The sequence below is a fragment of the Ananas comosus genome, linkage group 20 (genome assembly GCF_001540865.1).
Source record: "Ananas comosus cultivar F153 linkage group 20, ASM154086v1, whole genome shotgun sequence".
NCBI lineage: Eukaryota > Viridiplantae > Streptophyta > Magnoliopsida > Poales > Bromeliaceae > Ananas > Ananas comosus.
This window is the reverse complement of record NC_033640.1, coordinates 5,716,417-5,733,966: the sequence shown is the minus strand read 5'-3', so window position 1 is coordinate 5,733,966 and position 17,550 is coordinate 5,716,417. Positions and strand designations below refer to the sequence as shown.

Sequence of the window (17,550 nt, the reverse complement as noted above, 5' to 3'; positions counted from 1 at the left end):
ACAGATAGTGATCTTATGCTTATATGTTGATGATATTTTAATTTTTGGTACTAATAGGAATATGATATATGATGTGAAGAAACTATTAAATAAAAATTTTGATATGAACGATTTTGGGCAAGCAGACGTTATTCTCAATATGAAGATCATCAGAAAATCAAAAAAAAATTATTATAAGCCAACTCCACTATAGTGAACAGTTATTGAAAAAGTTTGGTTACCTTGATGTTAAACCTGTAGTGACACCTTATGATTCTAGTGTGCATCTTAAAAAGAATCGAGGAGATTCAATGGGTCAAAATAGATATTCACAGATTATTGAATCTTTAGGATATTTGGTGGATTACAGTAGACCTGATTTGTAATATGTCGAAAATTTTGACAACGTGACTAATGGAATCATATTGATCACAATAATGCTAAAATAAAAATTAATTGCTTCCAAATTAAATTGGTAGCTTGTGAAGGTTTATTAGTATAATTTGGAAGTGATTAGACGTGTTTGAAGCGAACTAGACGGGCAAAAAGGCTTCAAGTTGCTGCTGCCAGGCTATTGGTTAGTGCAGGGACTGAACTGCGAACTTGCAGGGACTGAATTGTAAACCTCCAGGGACCGATTTGTGAACTGCTGGACTGCAATGCAGTTTCAGCATTTTGAGGGATTAATTGGTAGTTAGTTGATCTTATCCTTTCACCCCAGCCCACCTGAACATGACTACGTATGAGGTACCTTCTTCCACCACCTCCTTCTTATCTAAATCCCCTCTCTTTCTCTCTCAGCCCTAGGAGCAAGCTAGTGAGGGAAAAAACTTGTAGAGTGGAGTTTTCTTGCTATTGGAGCTAAGAAGAAGCCTGCTAGAGCAGGGGACCAGCTGGAGGAAGCTTTAGAATTCAGGTAAAAGATTATTCCTCAGCTAAAGTTGGTTACTCACTCTATAAGAGGATTTTTTTTAATGAACTAAACTTGTATAGGGGCTGTTAGAATGGGTAGATTCTGATGTTTGGGCTTGTTGGAGCTCCTGAGCAAGAGGTTCAGCTGAAAAAGACTTTGAGCAGGGAAATCCAGCTAAGGAGGTATAGAACTCAAGGTAAACAACTTGTTCTCAGCTAAGATTAAGTGTAATTGCCTTAGGACAAGGTTTTAAAGGATTAAAATTATGTTAGTATAGGTAGTAGATGTAAAGAGAAGGAAAGTATTGAAGCTGCTATCTTTGTGAAATCCCTTGGGTTGCCGAATTACAAGATTGAGCTTAGAAGGAAGCTCGTGGATCAAGGATTTAACTGAGGAAGGGTTGAAACCTGAGGGATTGTGGAGTTGAGCTTCTTGCTGTTGAGGTGGTTGCTGCCTTGGTGAAGATCTGGGTGCCCAAATTGAAGAAAAACCTGATGGAGCCTTGAATTTAGGTAAGATGGATACTTATTCCCTGGGTTGAGTGGTCTGGAATTACTCTAAAAGAGTGTGAACAAAACAAGTATTTGTTTTATATTCGTAGTAAGCAGTGAAGGAGGAAGTGAAGTGCTGAAATTTCAGCATGATGCAGAATTTCAGCATGGTGCAAAAATTAATATTGAGCTGAAATTACTGCCTTGATGGAGCTCTTGGGTGTTCCGAATTGAAAAGGAACTTGGTAGGGTGGTATTGGGTAGATCTGAGCAGGGGTCCAGCTGCTAAAATACTAAAATTGAGGTAAGTTGATTTCCAATTCCCAATTTGGAATGATGTGGGTGAATGTGCAGGAGCTGAAATTAGTACTCAGACAATATATAAAACTGCATACATACATATACATATACATATTGATAGATAGTTGAGAAAAATCTGAAGTGAAAGGGATCTAAAGATTATGATTGGAAAGATAATTCCTGCTGTAAATGAGTAGTGAACAGAGAATTATAGATGCTGAAACTTTTAAGTATTATGAACTCTATGAGATTTGCTCTAAGTATATACTTATGATTAGCTATAGGAAGGTAAAAGCTGAGCTAAGATCATAGTAAACCCTGTTTAAAAGTTGAGGTTAATTGTCCCAAACTCCTGGTTACTAAAGTGTAAGTTGATAAGCAACTTAGTAGTAAGTATATATTGTCTGCCACCACGAATGACGCACCTCGCACGGTCGATGGATTTTTTTGGCTGTGGGGTAGTATTCATGATTCAGATGAGTATTTGTATGTATGTGGGTATCAGGTATCGCGGATCCATGGCTTCCAATAGATGCAAGCATCTACTGTTAATTACTCCCGTGACATTGGGGCACATTCGATTAAGAGACCTTTATAAATGGGATGAGATGAATAATGTCTTGGTTCATTGAATCCTATGTATATGTATTAGGATTCAGTTGGATTTGAGATTGACTAGGTCCTAAGTATATGTGTTAAGACGTAGTCGATATTAAACTCTATGTGTTAGAGTCTAATTGGCCCTAAGTATATGTATTGAGGTAGGTCAGATTTGATATTACCCGAAAGTAGAGAGTGGCTAATTCCTAAGTGTATGTATCAGGATTAACCAAGTTTAATATATTTTTTACTCTAGTTATATGTGCTAGAGTGAGGATCTGACTAAGCCCTGAGGTATTATATTAGGCTTCGTCGAATTTGATTTGCATAAGCTCTAAGTATATGTATTAAAACTCGATCGGGTATGGATTTCACTCTAGGTAGATGTGCTAGAGCAAAAGGCTGACTAGACTCTAAGTATATGGATTAGGACTAGTCGAGCTTGATTTGACTTCCACTCTAGGTATATGTGCTAGGGTAAAAAGTTAACTAGACCCTAAGGATATGTGTTAGGGTTAGTCGGATGAACTCTAAGTATATGTGTTAGAGTTTAAATGAACTTCATATCATTTGACTGAATTCTAAGTATATAATTTAGAATTCTGTCGATTTGGAGATGATTTGCCTTAGTTATATGTGCTAAGGCAATTGACTTAGCCCTAAGTATATGTATTAGGGGTAGTCGATATTCGATTTTTACTCTAGGTATATGTACTAGAGAAAAGAAAAAGTTCATGATGAACTTTGGACATGAGATTTGGGTATTGGTTCATGATATTTGGGTGTTGGTTCATGAGATTTGAAGATGATTTGGTTCATGGCTCATAGAATTTGGCATATGGTTGATGAGGTTGGGTATATGGTCCATGGGATTTGGTCCATAGGCTTGGGTTGTGGTTTATGGTTCATGAGGTTTGGTGTATGGGATTTGGTTCATGAACTTGGATATGGTTCATGTATGAGGTTTATGAACTTGGTATATGGTTCATAGGTTCATAAGGTATGGTTCATGAACTTGGTTTATGATTCATGAACTTGGTGTATGGGTCATGAGGTTGGGTATATAATCTTGGTTTATGGTTTATGGTGTATGGTTCATGAATTTGGTGTATGGTTTATGGTTCATGGTGTATGGTTTATGAACTTGGTTCATTTGGTTCATGGTTTATGGTTCATAAGGTATGGTTCATGAACTTGGTTCATTTGGTTCATGGTTCATAAGGTATGGTTCATGAACTTGGTGTATGGTTTATGGGTTTGGTTTATGGTTTATGAGACTCGGTTCGTGAACTTAGGTATCGTTCATGGTTCATGGTTCATGAAGTATGATTTATGAACTTGGTTTATGGGATTTGGTTTATGGTTCATGAGACTTGGTTCATGAACTTGACTTATGGGATTTGGTTTATGGTTCATGAGTCTTGGTTCATGAACTTGGGTATGGTTCATGGAATATGGTGTATGGTTTATGAGTTTAGTTTATGAGGTTTGGTGTATGGGATTTGGTTCATGAACTTGGATATGGATCATGGATGAGGTTTATGAACTTGGCTCATGGTTCATGGTTCATGAACTTGGTGTATGATTGTATGGTCCATGAGATTTGGTTTGGACTTGATTCATGATTCATGAACTTGGTTTATGATTTATGAAGTTAGGTATATGGGATTTGGTTCATGAACTTGGATATGGTTCATGGGTGAGGATTATGAACTTGGCTCATAAATCTTGGTATATGGACTTGATTCATGATTCATGAATTTGGTTTATGGTTTATGAAGTTGGGTATATGTGATTTGGTTCATGAACTTGGATATGGTTCATGGGTAAGGTTTATGAACTTGGCTCATGAATCTTGATATATGGACTTGATTCATGATTCATGAACTTGGTTTATAATTTATGAAGTTAGGTATATGGGGTTTGGTTCATTCTTGGTTCATGGTTCATGAACATGGTTTATTTTGGTTCATGGGCCTTGATTCATGAACTTGGGTTATGATCCGTGGTGTTTGGTTCACGAACTTGGGTAAGATTCATGGATATGGTTCGTGGTTCATGAACTTGGTTTATGAGTTTTGGTTCATTGGACTTGATTCATGAACTTGGGTATAGCATTTGGGGTTTGGTTCACGAACTTGATATGGTTTAGGTTTATGAGCCTAAGTTGGAAGTTGGATTTGGATTTTGGGTTTGGATTTGGATTGTGGACTTGATTTGGGTTGGGTTTCGGTTTTGGTTTTGGGTTCGAGTTTTATTTGTGGACTGTATTTGGTTTTGAATTTTATTTGTGGACTTTAGGTTTGGATTTTTATGTGGACTGTATTTGGTTTTGGGTTTGGGTTTTATTTGGATTTTAGTTTTTGGCTTTATTTGTGGACTTGGTTCGGATTTGGTTTGTATGTGCACTTGATTCGGATTTGGTTTGTATGTGGACTTAATTCGAATTTGGTTCGGTTTTCTTTTCAATTCTATTTATGGTTCGAGGCAATCCTCTTTTGGTTTTGCAATTTTGGTTTGATTTGGGGTCCGAAGAAATTTCCTTTTGATTTTTCAATTTGACTTGGATTTGGGGTCCGAAGAAAATCCCCTTTTAATTTTGATTTGGTGTTGGGGTCCGAAGAAATTTTCTTTTGATTTTCCAATTTGACTTGGATTTGGGGTCCGAAGAAATCCCCTTTTGATTTTTCAATTTGATTTGGATTTGGGGTCCGAAGAAATCCCTGTTTTGATTCTCCAATTGGATTTGATTTGGGGTCCGAAGAAATTCCCGTTTTGATTTTAATTTGGGGTCCGAAAAAACTCCCGTTTAGTTCTGATTTTGGGTCCGAAGAAATCCCCGTTTGGTTCTGATTTTGGGGTCCGAAGAAATGGAGAATCTTTGATTCCCCTCCCCTTTTCTAGCGATACTTCCCCGGCGATGCTGTAGATGTCGTCGGCGAAGTTGTTGACGGTGGTACGGATCTGTTCGGCCGTCGGATTTGATTTGACATTTTCAAAGAAATATTGAAGGGTTCAAAGAAACGGGGAATCAAAGATTCCCCTCCCTTTTTCTTTCAAAAGTATCAAACCGGCGATGCTGTAGATGTCGTCGGCGAAGTTGTTGACGGTGGCATGGATCTGTTCAGCCGTCGAATTTGATTTGACATTTTCGAAAAAATATTGAAGGGTCCGAAGAAACGGGGAATCAAAGATTCCCTTCCCCTCTTCTTTCGAAAGTATCAAACCGGCGATGTTGGGGTGGTCGCGGCAATGTAGATCACCCATTCCATCATCAACAACTTCGAATGGGGTATTGAAAGGTCCGAAGAAACGGGGAATCAAAGATTCCCCTCCACTCTCCCATCGAAGCCATCTAGATGGTATGGATAGCTACGATCGCAGGACCAAAAAAGAAAAAAAAGGAGGGGGAAGAAAAGAGATTTTTTTTTTCTTCTTCTTCATTTTTCTTCTTTTTTTTTTCTTTACCTGTTGATCAAATGACCGATTGGATGAATGAGCTCGACGATTCCTCCACCTTTCCGCGGCTTGGCGATCTCTCCTTCTTTTCGCAGCTCGACGATTTCTCCTCCTTTCCGCGGCTCGACGATCCTTCTCCTTTCCGCGGCTCGGCGATTTCTCCTCCTTTCCGCGGCTCGGCGATCCTCCTCCTTTCTGCGGCTCGGCGATATCTCCTTTTTTTGAATTTTTTATATGTCGGAACGAGTGTAGCAATCTATCTATTTTTTTTTTTGTTCTTTGTCTATCGTATCGTCTCCGTAAAAAAATTCTCCCATGTTTGATTTCGGTTCTCGTATTTATAATGGAAGGGGTGGTGAGAGATATTTTGAGGGATTCGTAATTCGAAATTGAATTTTGAATACGTTGTTGGATGGTTGGAGGATTTTTGGGAATTGGTTGGAGATTCGAAATTCGAAATCGAATTTTGAATCGGTTATTGGATGGTTGGAATTGGTTGGGAATTCGAAATTCGAAATCGAATTTTAAATCGGTTGTTGGATGGTTTGAGGATTTTTGCGAATTGGTTAGGGATTCGAAATTCGAAATCGAATTTTGAATCGGTTGTTGGAGGATATTTTGAAAATTGGTTGGAAATTCGAAATTCGAAATTGAATTTTGAATGAGTTGTTGGATGGTTGGGTATTCAAAATTCGAATGAGAGATATTTTGGGTATTGGTTCGAAATTCGAAATCGAATTTCGAATCTAATTTGAATATGGTATTCGAGATTGAATTTTTAAATGTGGGTGAAAATGTGGGCTGTTATTTCATGAATTGGGCTGAAATTTGACCCACTTTGATGAAACTTGTTGGGCACGAATATTCATTGGGCTGAGATGAGGCCCGAATTTTTGTATAGGCCTAAAATTTTACAGGGCTTTCATGGGGCCCATTAATTCACATTTATAAATGGGCCTATTGTGGATTAAAATCATAATTATTGGCCCCAAGATTTCTCGGTCAACATGAGATCTATTGGGATTGTATGAATCCGAATTTAATCGGTTTTAATTACTTTACCCAAAATTTTTTTTCACTTCAAACATATATATACATATATTGATACTATATAGGCCCATAGGAGTTGAAATGCAAGTTTGTAGGAATCAGAATGTGACTTAAGTTTAATTCCTGTTATTCCTTTGTGAATGCAGGTTAAACATGCTCGGGAGTTCGAATTGACATTTCGACGATCCTACAACGCGCTAATTAAGAAATACTTCGTTCTAGCTCTATTTGCATCGAGTCGTGAGAGTTCGTTGTTAACACGTTCCGAGACGTTGGTTCTAGTGTGTTGGCATCCCTACAGGTGGGTGGTGCTATCCGAATTCATCGAATCCCTCTTTATGTCTATGTTGCCTTCTTGAGCATATCTGTATATGAGTAAAATAATATTCATGCATTATAGGGTTAATGGTATTATATGTCTATGAAATGAATAATTGGGCAAATCTCATTATTAAGAACATGTGAACCATAGAGTGTGGACCTAGAACCCTATGAATGTGTGAATTTTACTGTAGACTATGACAATAGTAAACTTGGTGACATTATGACTAGAAGCATTGGTTAGCATCAATATTGGAACTGTAAAACTAGCATAAAGAGCTAGTTAGAAATTAAATTGTGGCATCGTCAGTTATTGAATCCTCTAAGTGAGGATTGGATCATACTCACCTATTCTGTTTTGGCTTGGTGGTGGTCGCTCCCCCCAAGCAGTGCACTCCGAAGTGTGTCATTAACTGGGCTGATCGTGTAAGCCTTCCCAGTAAACAATCCCGTCGGGAGGCAGCTTAGGGCCCGATACTTAGGGATTGCATTGGTGAGTTATAGTTAACTAAATGGTTAACCAAATGGATTGGGTATTGATTATTCATAGCATGCATGCATAAATTTCATATGTTATCTACAGTTTCTTTCAGCTTTGTACAGGCATTGTAGTAGTTACATGTTATAGCTGGTTACTATCTATTCACTTTTCTTGCCTACATATGCCTGAATAGACCTAGTGGGTGAGTCGGCGAGGTCGGTGGCCGAATCCACTGGGAACTTTTAGTAGTTCTCACACCACTAACCATGCAGGTCCTAGCGCGAGCGGTGTGGCCGAGGATCGCGGCAAGAGCCCAGCAGCCTAGCTAGCAGACACCCGCGTTTAGTGGTATACCAATTTGGGTTCCATGTTATACATAGTGATGAACAGAGAGACATGTAAATAAATGATGTAAATAACTTCATGGGTAATTATTTAGTTTTACAGTTCAGTTTTGAAGTTTGAAAATTACAGTGAATGCATGTTTAGTTAGTTTAATATCACTTGTGCCTATTGTTTGCCCTCGTGCAAGCCATGTATATTGAAATGTTATCCTGGGAATTGTTTATTTCTTTATATATGTGCTCGTTGTTGTTGAGCCTTGGGCGGACAGGGGAGGTGCTGTCCATTCGGCGTCTGTGTACGGCCCCGGATCAACCAAATTGGCGATAGCGGGACGTGACATGATTTGGCTTATGTTGTGAACCGATTGAGAAGATATACCCATAATCCAAATAGAGAGCATTGGAATGCCTTAGAAAGAGTTTTGAGATATCTAAAGAGGACTGTATCTTATGGATTACATTACACTGATTTTCTTGCAGTATTGGAAGGATATAGTGATGCTAATTGGATTAGTGATATAGCAGATATAAAGTCGACTACTAGATTTGTTTTTCTTCTAGGAGAAGCAGCTGTTTCTTGAAAATCAACTAAACAATTTTTGATTGCTAGAAGTACTATGGAATCTGAACTCATAGCTTTGGATACAACTGTAGCAGAAGCAAAGTGGATTAGAGAGTTTCTTTATGATTTACCACTTATGAAGAGACCTTTAGCACCTATATATATTCATTGTGATTGCAAATCTGCTATAGATAAGTGTGCCTAAGAGAATGTGGAGACGAAGATGAATAGATTCATGAAAGTGAGACATAAGTTCATTCGGCAAAATTTGAAGGAAAATGTGATTGGATTGGAATTTGTGAAATCTACAAAGAATTTGGCTGATCAGCTTACGAAGGGATTATCTAGGACAGTGATCCTAGAATCGTCGAGGGAGATGGGGCTTAGCCCACAATATAAGTTATCGGCGACAGCAACCCAAGCTGTTGCAGGTTCAATGGGTAGAAACAAGTCGAACAAGTAGCTGTGAGGAGCACTGCTTTTATATCATCATCCCTATGGCGACAGTGCTCATGTTTGCAAGTAGATAGGAAGGGCGTTGGCCCTGAATGACTCCCAGACCTATAAGGCAGGGTGTGACCTTACAGATACCCTTTGAGGACCTATTACATGTGTGGAGTCGTGAGGCCGCGATTATGGGAAGAGGGCGGTTTCCTAAAACACACACGAAGCGATACTAGTGCATGGCCATAAAAGCGCTCACCCGCTTAGAACCTAAATAGCTGTACCATGTGTACTGTTCATGAAAATCTGATTCACCGCTCTTGGTTCAAGGCGTAGTCCACCATTGTGCCCTCGGATGTACATTGACAAGTGCTAAGTGAAGGTTCAAACCCGAAAGGTACCTTTACCGAATACATGGTATAAAAGATCCAGCATTCTTTTAATTTATTTTGAATTTCAGTTTATTTGCTTTCTTTATTTCAAGTTTTAAATCATGTGGGGGAATATTGGATTTTATTGGGTTTTTATTAGGTTTTTGTGATTTAAAACTTATTAAAACCACTTGAGGAGCCCAATAATTGTTAATGGGCCTCTTGGGAGCCCAACAAAAAATTTCATGTGAGATGCTTAGTCCCACATTGAAAACCATAAGGGTGTTTGTGGTTTTTATATATTGCTTTATTCTCAAGCTAGTTGCTTGAAAGAAAATGAGAGTTATGCTCTCGTTTAAATAAATGCACGCATGGCACGAGCACGAGCCGGGCGGGCGGCAGCGCGCGCGGTCCATACACCCGGTTTATTTTATTTTATCGGTTTTATCTTTATTTTAATACTTATCTTTTTACTAATCCTAATCCTAATCTTTATCCATATAATCTTAGGCTTATCTTGTTATACACGGATTTGATGCGTTGAAACAAGATTCTCGCCTAGGTTATAAATATGGGGCGAGGTTGCACGAGTTGATAATAATATTAATAACCCGAGAATACCTAAAGCCTTTCGTCTTTTCCTGCTTTCTGAGTTTTCGCCGAGTTTTCTTTTGCTGGATCTGAAGCTGGTTGGGTTCATCTTGCGCCACCTTGAAAGCGTGCCGACGGGTTGGAACGTGGTCGTTGTATCGCTAGGAGTAATTGCCGGGAAGCCAACCACGTGGAGGGGCAATTTCGTTTCTAGGACAGTGCTCTGCACGCCTCGATCCACAGATCTTATTTAAACCTTTTCTTTATAGTATTTGTTATTTAATTTCTTTCGCGGAATATTTCGAAACTTGTAAATTAAATTTTCGAATTGGTTTTTAAATAATATTGTAATAAAAGATTAGAAAGATTTTTCCAACAAAACCTTGGAAAATACAAAAAGAAAAAATAATAAATTAATCTATGGTTTTACACATATGTTTATTTTTAAGAGAAAAAAATAGCATGTTATTCGCTTTACATAAAGTAATTATATTTTGAATTTGGAATTTTAGGTACTGCAGTAAAGACAGTTTGTAGTTTTATACAAATATTGTATAAAAATGCTTTATAGACACTTTATATATAGGTATAAATCTTTAGCTCTTTCTATTAATGGCACTATAACAGAATTAGGTTATAGGGACACATGTTTAGGACACTTTTGAGTAAGTGTCCCATTTATGCTAAAACTTAAAAAAACATCTACTTATGCCTAAATATAAAGCCCAATCCAACTAAAAATAAAAGATTACTCTACTCAACCCACCACACCCAGTCCATATGGCCCGATTACAAACAGAAAAGAAAAATAAAAAAAAAAATCAATTACCATCTTTTCTTCTCTCTTCACTCAATCCACTGAAATTCTAGATGAAGAGCCTTTACTGTCATCCTCCTCCGCCACCGCAGCCAACGAGATAGAGTTTCGACGGTTGCTAAATCCTTAAATAAGTGTTGAAAAATTAGCAGCACTCTTTTAGGTTATAGCGACACTCTTTAACTGTCACTATATACCTAGCGACCCCACATATAGCAACACTTTTTAAAAGTGTCGGTAATTTTAGCTAGCAGCACTTTTTTGACATGTACCTACATTTAAAAGTGTCGCTATAGACCGTTTTTGTTGTAGTGTGGGTTCACAAAATCTTTGATTAATACTGAAAAAAAGTGATAAGACTTGTAGGATAATAATATCTATGTGGGTGTAAATTTTATATCTAATCTAATGGTGCAGTGGTACTGTGGTAGCATTGCTTAATGTTGTATAATGTATAAACATAGCTTACCTGGGGTTCAACTTTTAGGAGTTGATGAACTTTTTTAAATTCAAAAAGTTGGAATATCACATAACATCTAACATCATGTATTTGTTAAAATTAATATCTAATATGATGGATATGATTCATACGATCTAAAAGGTGTGTATATAAAGATTACAAGTTTTAAAGATTATTGGTCCTAAATGTTTATTTTCTGGCCATTAAGTAATTCAAAAAATTAACAGTACAAAAAATGAACATCATTTGATTTATAAGAAATATATATATATATATATATATATATATTCAAAATTTTATAATTTTAAAATCTACATGGTAAAGTTTTAAAGAGACTGTGCATGGTGCACCGGGTGCATGTAATAATATCCTCTGACAAATGGTAAGCTTTGCACATAATCCGTTGTTGTAAATTTCTCTTCTTTTGTGGAGTGCTGTGTAATATTAAAAGTGTCATTCCTTTTCTTAATTTGCATGTGATGGATATGTTTAATTATCAAAAGACCATTTTTTAAGGAGACTCTTGTAGGGGACCTAAACTTTTATGTTGTCTAAACTACCCTTCATAAATTTGGATATACCAATCTAACCAAATAGTTTGGATTTATATATAAATAGGAATTCTCTTTGGATCATAACTTATCACATTTAGGTTTCGTTTGAAATTGCAATAAAAAATATCTTTGTTTCTATACATAATATCACGCATATCACAATGAGGCGATTATGATATATTTTTTTTAGTACTATTGAAAAATATAGAAATATATTTTTATATATATTTTTTTGTAACTCTATTTTATCCATTAGTATTAAACTAGTGTAATAATCTGTGCGATGCTTCATGTAGATAATTAGAGAAAAAAATAAAAAACAACAACAAAAAAAGAAGAAATAGCGATGGAAGAAGCAACAATAAAAATTAGGATTTATCTTGCCGATGAAGGAAGGTAATAGCCGAAGGAAGTGGAAGAGGAACAGTTCAGTCCAATGCAGAGGCATGACCCGGTTCGGTTCAAGCAAAAAAAAAAAAAAGAAAGAAAAATCCGGTTTGGTTAAGTAAAAGAAGAGAAAAATATGTGGAATACGTGAGCGGGTTCGGGGGAGCCCACACTCAATAATAATTAGTTTGGTTCAAATAAAGAAAAAGAAAATTTTGTCCGACTCGGCTCAAGCGAAAAAAAAGAAAAACCCTAGGAGGACTTAAGTAGGTTTGGGATGAAATCCATATTAACAATAAAGAGAACTATGCCATGTGTTAGGGAGAATAGTGCATAGATATAAAGGTATAGATAGATATAAATGAGTTTCAATACCAAATGGGCTCTTAATTATAATATATTGCTTAAGTTTTTAATCAACACTGTTCTTTGCGTTTGGACGCAGAAATTTTTGGATAGCCCTCTAACTTGAATTTGAATTAAATAAGAGAAAATTAATCGAAGCTGTGGCCATGTTTGAATGTTATAGTTGTCTGATGATAACTTATTCGATATAAACATTTTCTTACGTGAATACAAAATTTGCTATTTTGTGACGCCCCGACTTCCCAGGGGGTCACCCATCCTAGGACTACTCCCGTCCTAGCACGCTTAACTCTCTTAACCTCTTGGGTCTAGCCACCACCCAAAATGCTTAAGCCGGGTTAAGAGTTTAGCCCTATTATATCTCATATATAGGACTATCTGGGGTCTCGAAACCGATCTCCGTGGGATTGTTTGTGGGTTATGCTTTTAGGGTTTCTTAGCTATGGGTTAGACACTAACCCAGTGGACCCTCCTTAGGTCCTGTTGACGTTCTTTTGCAGTCAGGAGACAGGCGCGACAGTTGTACAGGTGGGTACTTCGATCCGACGTCGGTACAGTGGTGCACGCTCGGTGATGGTTTCTTACCCTTGCTCCTTTGTTATTATCCATGCATATGTTATATGTTGAGCTTTGCACCTCTATTGATTACATTACACCCTCGTTGTTTGATTATACTCTACTCGTTGTTTGCATGCTTAGTATCCTGAGTAGGAGTAGAGTGGTTCTATCCGCATCCGTATCTGTTGACCTAGTTGGTCTGTTGTGCATTCCGTATCTGTTGACCTAGTTGGTCTGTTCTGCATTCCTCTACTCAGTTATTTTCATGTTGATATCATACTTAGGAGTAGAGTTGACTTATCTGTTCACTATATCTGTGATTTGGTTGGGCGGTTCCCCTATTTTGATATCTATGACCTATTCGGTCGAGTTGCTACAGTTCTATCTTGACTTACGTAGCCGATTAGTTGCTGATGGCCTATACGGTCGGCGTGCCCTGAGGGGCTGGATTGTCGGCTAGTTGCCGATGGATGATCTTTGAGCATACTACATTGATCGCCACTGCAGGTACGCATTTCACGAACACCAGCGGTCTGATCCACCGCAAGAGGGTGTTCTTTTCCGAAAAAATGGTCGGATTGCCAACCCGTGAGCCCAGGGGCTTCATTGCGAGGGTCAGGTACTATGCTTCTGACCCAGGGGCTTCATTGCGAGGGTCAGGTGCAGGTTGAGCAGTGTGGCATAGGCCTGAGGTCTTCGGACCAATAGGGCAGCGAGATTGGGTACTTTTGAGCTTATCGTCAGTTGACGCATGCATACAGTAGCTGTAGTGTTTATTTCCAGTACATCCTTATCTGTTTATTGTAGCTACTGTTTTATTTACCTGCATCTATACTTGTCAGCTCCTTACATATCTCTTTCGTTTATTGTTGTTGCTACTATATTTCCACTGGCCCGTGTTGTTGTATAGCTCTTCCTGATCTTGTGAGCACTCCTCGCCTTCATCGGGTTGCGGTACCCACTGGGAGGGGAGACATGTTTACATGTTCTCACCTCCTCCACCATTTTTCAGGTATCGCGGGCGATGAGTAGTGGGACGAGACGTGAGGTACGTGTGTAGCGGTTGATAGAGCTTCCGACCCAGGTTATTTCGATATAGTCTTTACTCTTATTATTTCAGTTGTTATAGCTTAGATAGTTATATGGTTCAGTATTTTTATTACATTTGAAAATATGAATTTTCGTGAATGTAATAAACTGGTTTGTAAATTTTGCAAAATAAAAGGTTTTCTACCCCTCGTGGTAACGTTTTAAAAAGATAAAAGTTCCTGTGTAGGAAACAGTTTTCAAAAGGATTCTTCGTGGATTTCTGTTTAAACATTGAATATAAAACTGTGATGTGAATGGTGAATGTATGAATGTATAGTTATCTTTATATTCATTTGGTTGTGGTTGTTTTCTGGCTATACTCTTGTACTTGTGCGACGCCGTGCAAATACAGGGGAGACTCTGTCCGTGTGAACAGTGGATTCCCTGTATTTGTGGCGGATCTGGCATACCCTGGGGTCAGGTTTTAAAAAAAAAAAAAAAATTTTCGCTGTGTTTTAACCTAAAAGGGACCCCAGGGCGTGACAGAGAGGGAGGGAGAAGGAGGGAGTGTAAATTTAATAGGATTTTGCCCATTTGTTGCCCTATTGGGCTTGTTTTTATGGATCAGCAACATTATCCTAATTTTAACTAAACTCATATTACTTACTTAACCCACATATAATTAAAATATATAGAGAGAGAGAGAGAGAGAGAGAGAGAGAGAGTAGGTCTTGTGTGCTATTAGGAGTACAGAGGGCTTCGTGCTCATAAGCCGTTTTTTATGATAAAGCTTTCGAATCGTCGAACGGCTTCATTGTAAAAAATAAATTTTGCGATTTTTTTATATCATTTATCTAGCGATTGAAAGGGTTCAAAACCAACGGCTGAAAATAAAAATCTCACAAAAAGTTATGATGTGGCACTTAAATTTTCGATCAGAGATATTGATCTTGTTGAAGATAGTATAAAAAATTTTCTATCAAAATTTTATTTGATTTGAATATACTTCTACACCGTTAAACTTGCAAACGGCATACATCAACCATTAAAAATTATTAATTTTGAGTCATTTCGATCACTAGGTAAATGATATCAAAAAATCGTAAAATTTATTTTCTAGATATTTCAAATACGTTTGATCAAGTTTAATGGAACCGATCGTCGATTCAGAAGCTCCATCATCGAAAACGGCTTAGGAGCACGGAGGCCTCAATAGCACACAAGATCTAAACCCTAAACCCTAAACCCTATATATATATATATATATATATATANTGGTTTCTAAATTATTCAAGTGGTATATATCATATTCAATGGTACTGATTGTTGATTTGGTTGCTCTATCATCAAAAACAAATAAGTGGCAACGAAACTCGTTTGCTACTAATAGCATTCCAGCTTAACTCAAAAAATTAAATACATGAGCATTATTAAGACCTAGTGGAAGAAACCTTACCATCTCTCTCTCTCTCTCTCTATATATATATATATATATATATATTTATTAGGCTACATAAATTTTTAATATTTTCTGCCATATAGTAAGTTTTCTTTTATCCTCAAAAGTGTTGTGATCTCTAGCAAACTTCTAATTAATGCATCTAAATAATCCCACTACCATCTACAATCCTCATCTCTATCACTAATTAATTTATCGTGATCCTTTCTCTTTTCTCTATTAGGCTTCTAATTAATGTATCTAAACGGTTCGCCAGTATCTATAATTTTCACATTTCCATCTCTAATTAATTCATCAATTCTTTCTCCCTCATCTTTGTCTGTACATCATTGTCTCTCTTCCTCTCTCTCTCTCTCACCGGAGAGAGCGTCGTTGGGCCCATCTTCGGGGCCAACAGTAAAGAACATTTTGGTGGGTGCGACACTTGATATACAGAAGAAAATATTTAATTTTCTCTTATTATCAATTGCTCATACAATTTCTATCTTATGTAAAGCACGGCCCTTCACTAGTATTATATGAAACAGAGTATTAAATTTTGAGCATGGGCTTGAATCCTTATTAAATGTTCCCCATTATATGAAACAGAGTATTAAATATTGAGCATGGGCTTGAATCCCTATTAAATGTTCCCCATGTTCTTCTAAGCGTAGCTTCTAAAAATGGCATTCTAATTCAATTCTAAAGGCTTGTAAGCAAGGAAAATATTTTTTGGATAAAATGTAATTTGGAAGCTCCTATAGTTGCCAATTGTGAAGACATTTTTAATGAAGGTCCCTCTTTCAATTTCATCGAGTAGAGCTCATAATTTTCATCTATTTTTTAACTTAGCTACGAAATAACTTTTGGATTCAAGAAGTAGCGATTAAGGGTCACCACTTAAGATTATTGGAGCAGTGATTAAGGGTCCAGCTCATAATTTTCATTCATTTTTTAACTTAGCTACTGTAGGGCTACCATACTCTTTTATGAATATTGACCTTTTTATACTTGTAAGTTTTCGATCATTAGATGGCGGGATGTGTGGTTAGGATGATAGTGATTCCCTAACGTTGAGTGGGCGGTTGGTTGAATAGTATGAACTAATTGATGGAAATGATCAAAGAGTAGGTTTAACGGCCGAAAGTTTATTATAAGTACAAAAGGATCTACACTCCGAACTCTTTTGATTAAATATATTATTACTTAGAAAAGATAAATAGTAAACTTTTTATCTATCGCATTATTTAGCAAAGAATCACATACTCTGCCCTTTTTTTAAAATATATACACCATATGAAGCCTTTATACTCACAACAAAATATCCTAATTAAATTTATTTATCTTGTTATATATATCTTAATAATATTTCAATAATTTTTTAGATTTAGATTTGGAGTAACAACATAAACGAAAAAAATTTATTATATATTAGCAATTTATATCTAAAAAGATATCGATAACCAGTATTTTTAAGAAAAATATAATCATCCAAAAAATTTAGTAGAGTAATGCTTGTTCCATTCAACAGATTCTATCTTACTTATTATATTTATTCATTAACAAATTAAAGAAATATATTTCTTTTACAGTAGATCAATTTTTTTTATATCAAAAAATCGTAAAATAATAAATTTAGATATACTTTTTATAGTAGGCCAATCTCTTTTGATAAAGCAATGCTTCTTTCGATCGCTAGGTAAATAATATAAAAAAATCGCAAAATTTATTTGCAAGATAATTCAAATACGCTAGATCAAGTTTAACGGAGCTGATCGTCGATTCAAAAGCTTTATTAGCAAAAACAGCTTAGAAGCACGGAGATCTCCGTGTCCGTACTCCACTATGCTCTTAAAATAACACACAAGACCTACTCCATATCCATTGCTTTATCTATTGCAAAGTAATAAATTCAAATTATTTTTTCGTCTTTCATTTTCATGCCAAAAAAAAAAAAGAAAAGAAGAAGAAGAAGAAGAAGAAGAAGAAGAGAGAAACAGTCCAAAATAATACAATATATTTTGAAAGGCAGGAG

The 17,550-nt window shown here is 36.7% G+C and overlaps 1 long non-coding RNA gene across 12 annotated transcripts; it reads left to right on the top strand.

Annotated features, from left to right (window-relative positions):
• LOC109725507 lies at window positions 710-14,123 on the top strand. Of its 12 annotated transcripts, none has more exons than XR_002220282.1 (6): window positions 710-895; window positions 973-1,088; window positions 1,170-1,404; window positions 1,494-1,687; window positions 6,939-7,093; window positions 14,061-14,075. It is a non-coding gene; the product is annotated as an uncharacterized LOC109725507 (long non-coding RNA). The 12 variants fall into 12 exon arrangements; XR_002220281.1 differs by lacking the exon at window positions 14,061-14,075 and adding an exon at window positions 7,867-8,094; XR_002220286.1 differs by lacking the exons at window positions 6,939-7,093; window positions 14,061-14,075 and adding an exon at window positions 7,867-8,094 and having other exon boundaries at window positions 711-895; window positions 1,501-1,687.